Here is a 6,000-nt window from a genome sequence, read left to right as displayed (position 1 = left end):
GGAGAGAATGGCCTTCAAGAGCACAGTGAATCGGACCCACTTACGGTTAGTTCGTGAGGTAGAAGCAATTGGAGGAAATGTCTCTGCATCAGCTTCCTGTGAACAAATGAGCTATACCTATGATGCATTGAAGAGCTATACACCAGAAATGGTTGAAGTTCTCATTGACAATGTGAGGAATCCAGCATTCCTTGATTGGGAGGTCAAAGAGCAGGTACTTTATCACTGAAAATAAATTTAAGTTCTTTTTTCATGCTTTTATGAGCTAAACTGGCAATATGTTCTTGACAGACCCATGATAGATTAGCTTGTATTGTTGAGATGGAGAGAATGCAAGTTTGAATGGCTCTGTGCCACTTGATGTACATGAGAGATTGGGTAGGCGCTCTACTAATTATTTATCATATTTAAATCAGTCTTCTTAACCCTGAAAACTACAAAATATCTCATTAGCCATACCTGCCATTCATATAATCATATCCTTTTCAGTGACATGTCTTAACTTTCCACTTTGAGATAGAGAGCATGACTGTCTACTATATTTTGTTGCCTCAATCAAATAGATAAGAAGCTTTGTGCATATGGCCAACGACGCCTTCGGCAGGAGAGTCGCCAAACTTCTTGGCGATGTCTTTCATGTGTTGCTTTTAGTTCTTTTAAAGACTCCTCTGAGTGTTGGTATGTTTCTAATTTGTTAGGTTAGTTCTTAATCATTTCATATATGCCTTCCTTCTCGCATAATGACGCAAGATGTTATATTTGGCTTCTGCTGATCATGCCTATATATGCATCTGTGATGTGAATTGAGATTCATTGAGCAACACATGCCTTCTATGTTGGAGATGGGGGTTTAAATAGTGATAAAATTTATGGCAGGTGTTTTTTAAATACATACATATGTACATATAAATTTTGTTCCCTCAAAACGTACTAACCCTCTCCGTGTTTTTGCAGTATCTGACCGAGAACAATTATTTCGTGATGATTGGGGTAATTGGGCTGCCCGGTGTAGGCAAGTCAACCATCATGAACGAGCTTTATTAATATGATGCAAGCTACCTGGTACGATACAGCTTCGCTTTTGTTGTGCTCTTTTTAGTGTCGTGCAAACACTTGGATTCATTGCTTACTGAGATGTCATTCTAATGATTATTGTGTAGGTCCACTTTTCAGTCGATTACATGTACATTATTCTTAATATTTCTACCATGTAATATCTTTTGGTAGCTTGCATCGTATTAATAAAAAATCTTGGTGTTCTGCAATATTTTCATCATGTAATATATTCTAAAATTGCTCTGTCTAGCTGCTTTCCAGTGACAAAAACGATTCCAAGAAACCACTTCTTGTCTTCCTCCACTGGCTGTCTGTCATCTTGCTCTAAAACAATCGCAGTCCTGCAAGTTGTTGCTGCTGCTCCTACCCCTGCCTCTGCAATTGGGTTTGAGGGATATGAGAAGCGCCTCGAGATCAGCTTCTATGAGGCACCTGTCTTCGCTGACCCCAACGGAAGGGGATTGTGTGCACTCTTGCGTCCCTAGATTTACTCTATTTCTGACCATGCACGGTGCACCGTTGTCTCTGAGCTATCAAACGAGGACTTTGACTCTTATGTCTTATCTGAGTCAAGCCTGTTTGTCTACCCATACAAGATTCTGATCAAGACCTGTGGGACTACAAAGCTTCTGCTCGGTATTCTGAGGATCCTTGAGCTTGCTAAAGAGCTCTCATTGCCACTTGTTGCAGCTAAATACTCCCGTGGGACATTCATATTCCCTGATGCACAACCTTCCCCACACAAGAACTTTGATGATGAGGTTACCTTCCTAAATCACTTCTTCGATGGCCTCAGGTTTGGTGGTAATGCTTATGTGATTGGTGATTCTGCAAAGCATAAGCAGAAGTGGCACGTCTACTATGCCACCACTGAGCACCCCTAAGGAGCTTGTTGTTACTCTTGAGATGTGCATGACTAGGCTGGACAAGAAGAGAGCTTATGTCTTCTTCAAGACCTCTATTGATGGTTACACATCTTGTGCTAAGGATATGACCAAGCCTTCAGGTATCTTGATAATTTGTTTTCCATCCTGTATAACTTATTTGAAGGAAAATAAGTAGTGTAGCCTCATTCTGTTCTTATTAGTGATAGAGAACAATCTTAGAGACTCAGACTATTTTGTTTTAGCACATGATGTCTTATTCTCTATCAGTTTGAGTTAGGTTACTATATTAGTGGTGTGGTGGTTATTTGTGATCCACCAAATGTTTTTTAAGGTTCCCTTGTTTGAATGAAAAAGAAAAAATAATCTTCTATATGACAGTGATAAACAAAATCGAGAAACTATTAATACATAATCCACTTTTTGCAATTTGCATCAATATAAAATCCTGAAACATGTACATGGAGTATTGGTTGCCAGTTAAGAGTACATTCTGATAAGCCTTTTGCATTTTGCTGCTATTTACATAGGTTTCATGATTCAGGATTTTACATTGACACATGTTTCAGGATTAAGGCTATCCTTGCATTCAGGCTATCCTGAAACCTATCACCATTGACACAGGTTTCAGGATTCAAGCTATCCTTGCATTGTTATCCATGGAATTCGATTTGGCTGATACTGACATTGGGTTTCAATATTTTGTTAAATCTTTATGACTTAACATTTTGATGACTGACATTGGCATGACATGATTTAAATAAATGACATAAATTGGTTAGCGTTTGTATGTTATGTAACATTGGAAAAACTGAAAGCTTTTATGCTATTTATGCAGTGATTGTCATAGCCTTCTATTTATTATTTCTTCTGAATTCGAGTTTCAAGACAAAGAACATATTTAAGAATTTGACCAGAAGTCAAGCATCAACCATGTCGAGATTAGCGTGCATGATATGGTTAGTTCTTGTTTGCTAAGCATAACTCTGACCAGTGGCATCGTCAAGGAGTGCGTCGTGACCAGTGGTGCTGGCAGCAAGGCCATGGCACTCAGGGTCCATGGGTCGTGGGTGTGGCTTGTTCAGCGCCTACTATTCGCGGGAGTCGGCGAGGTGCCTGCTGAACTTGGTGGAAGTGGAGTACAATTATGATGCTGACATCGACCTCGTGTTCATCGACCTGCCCGTGCTAGAGCAGGAGCGGTACCGGTGGACACTGGAGATTGTGGTGTAGGCCATGACGCGTGGGCGTCGACGTCAGCGCTTGTCTTCGCGTCTGAGCCACTCTGAGTTGGAGACCATTGCCATTTGTGATGTGCATGAGAGATGTATTGTGGCGTCTTGTTGTATAATTGGTATGGAGAGAGTATGTTTTGCTATGTCCGTATTTGCATACTCTACATGCTCTGAATGTTGTATAACACTGGACAATAAATGATGATGTCCCTTCAATAGGAATCTCATCTCTAAACAATTAATAGGAATCTGATCTTCTTTACTTTGATCCTGTATTATTAACTTAGGATTTTATTATTTCGATTAATAGTGTCATTGAACTAAATTTTGATGGTTCGAAATGGCAGACTTTGACATTTGTTATGATTGTTAAGTTGATTCTTGATAGTAACACTAAATAATGATTTATGCATGTACAGGTGCCGTCCGTTGCAACGCACGGGCATATACCTAGTATAATAACATGCTTGCTTCACATCCCACATCTACAAAATAACGAATGAAATGGAGGCGATTTATATGAATATATGTTTTGACCTCAAGTCTCATGCTATACATGTCTCATTGTGGAAAAGATATCCTACTGGTGATGTGATTTGGAACTACCAAACCAATACAGACAATTTAGCTGTAGACTAGAAAAGGCGCGCAAGATAACCCATTTTCAGGTGCTATACGCATTTTTTTATAAGAGGTGTTACGCGTGTTGTGTGGTGGTCAAATGGACACTGTCCAAGTCACTCATATCTCTCTTCTCTGCTATATAAAAACATTAGTTTACATAGTTTCCACCGTGGTTGCTCTCTCACATCCACCGTCGTTACGGTTCCTCGTATTTAAATGGTAAAAAGCCCCGCACTTAAATAGTAAAAGCTAAAATTATATATAAATAGAAATACAAATCATTGTTATTGCTTATAAACCTACGTTCACACCCACATAGCCGACAAAATTCACATAGGTTTATGTTTTATATTCTATGTATAAATGAAACTATAGCAATATATGAGAACTTTGCTAGTGTTCGTCTACGTCATTCTCTCCTTCATTACGAATGTATTGTCGTAAGGTTGTCCGCATTAGATCGTGTAAAATAAGGAATTTACATTACATATTACACTATTTACAGAGTGGAGTTTGAAATAAGAGATGTGATAGGGTAGCTGCTCAAGACACCACTGGACATCTTCAAAGAATTGGTGTGCTTAGATGCTAATAGACATATATAATATAATCTGTTTGTCCCATAAAAATATCATTGTTACTTTGTGGAAAGTTAAATGTTTTTAACATGGACCCACAAATATATAAGAAAAATATAGTATTTACGATATATAATGAGTATCATTAGATCATGTCTAGTTACTCATATGGTCACTTAAAACATTGTTTTATACTATAGACTATATTGTTTGTATAGTGAAGTTTGAAATAAGACACGAGTTTCGAGCCAGACCGAGACAATATTAAACCGGTTGTGCCTTAGGCCAGCCCACCAGGCATGATCCATTTTGCCATCTATAGTCCAGTATATCATCACTCATCCCTGTCTCACGAGCATGGAAAAAGCGAGACAAAAAACTTGCATTATTGTGACCTAACTTAACATATATCTACAAAACACAAGTTAGTCAAAATAATCTTGCATTATCATTAAAGCCACTATCTAACAAAAAGATCAAAGAATAAATGTCTTCAAAGAATGATTTAAAAACTTTAAACACAATAAAACAAATGTTAAAGTGCAATATGTAATGGTCAAGCTAGCCATGAAGCTCGTCGTTGTCATTACATTAATTCAACAAAGTTAACACAATGATAAACAATAACTCTTTTTTGAGGTGTCGAAGTTTGTTAGGGTCACATGACCCTAATAATATAGGCTTCGATGCACCTATGGTAAGATGCTTATCTTAACCCTGAACGATGCAACATTAGTTTGACCGATCATCCATCCAATAGATCCAAAATGGCATTTAACCACGGAAGGTATCTTTCAAAGTATCAACTTCAAACTATGGTCAACTTCAGCAATTCTTTCTGTTTTCTAACCTGTTGGTTGGTTCTTGATGGCCATCCAAAGTAATGTTTGCACAGATAGTCAAAGCGAAAGTGGTGCAAATAAGTATTATGCGAAAAAAGAATGCCAAATGCATGGTACAAAGTGAAAGTAGTACAAACTAACATGTTCTATTTTTAAAATATGAGTTTTTTCTCGCAAATCCTATTTCTTATAGAAATTTTAGCGTGCCCAAGCACAGTAGACGTAGGGGTGGTAATATGCTCTAAATTTTACACTATAAAATTTAAAGATCGAAACATATTAAGATCGAACTCTATTCCTATTTATTTTAACTAAAATTATTTAAGGGTCCTAACTTATTGTGAAGAAACATTTGGATCTTGATCTATTACCACCCCTAAGTGGGCACCAATATTAGCCTTGGACCAAACAAATGAGAGATGAAAGAGAAAAGCAATTAGAAGGGTGCAAATAAACCTCGAGCAAATTCAAAGGGGGGCAAAGTGGCCCATGCCCCCTCAATTTTTAAAACATCTTATACTTAATGTTCATTTATTGTTAAGTTAGAAAAATTAAAGTTTTAGGTGGGCTAAAACAACTAAATTGAAGTTTTTGGTGGGATAAAACAACTATGTCCTGGGCCTCATCGTCAGATCGGTCTAGTCCTTCTGACTCCTCTCCTCCTCCTCAGCCCAGCCTAGACCTTGCAACTAACCGCCCACCCCGTTTTTCCCAATCTCGCTCGAGCTAGTAAGCCTCGAATGTCGATGCCCGTTCCCGACACTGCATGCCGCCTCTCCCT

General features: G+C 38.2%; 1 non-coding gene across 1 annotated transcript; it reads left to right on the top strand.

Annotated features, from left to right (window-relative positions):
- The first annotated feature begins 396 nt into the window (after window positions 1-396).
- LOC103648141 (uncharacterized) lies at window positions 397-2,848 on the top strand. Its single transcript, XR_002749988.2, has 4 exons — window positions 397-678; window positions 955-1,062; window positions 1,318-2,062; window positions 2,779-2,848. It is a non-coding gene; the product is annotated as an uncharacterized protein (transcript).
- Window positions 2,849-6,000: the final 3,152 nt, after the last annotated feature.

This window comes from Zea mays, chromosome 2 (assembly GCF_902167145.1).
Source record: "Zea mays cultivar B73 chromosome 2, Zm-B73-REFERENCE-NAM-5.0, whole genome shotgun sequence".
Taxonomy (NCBI): Eukaryota; Viridiplantae; Streptophyta; class Magnoliopsida; order Poales; family Poaceae; genus Zea; species Zea mays.
The sequence above is the reverse complement of the archived record's forward strand: the minus strand, read 5'-3'. Positions and strand labels throughout refer to the sequence as shown.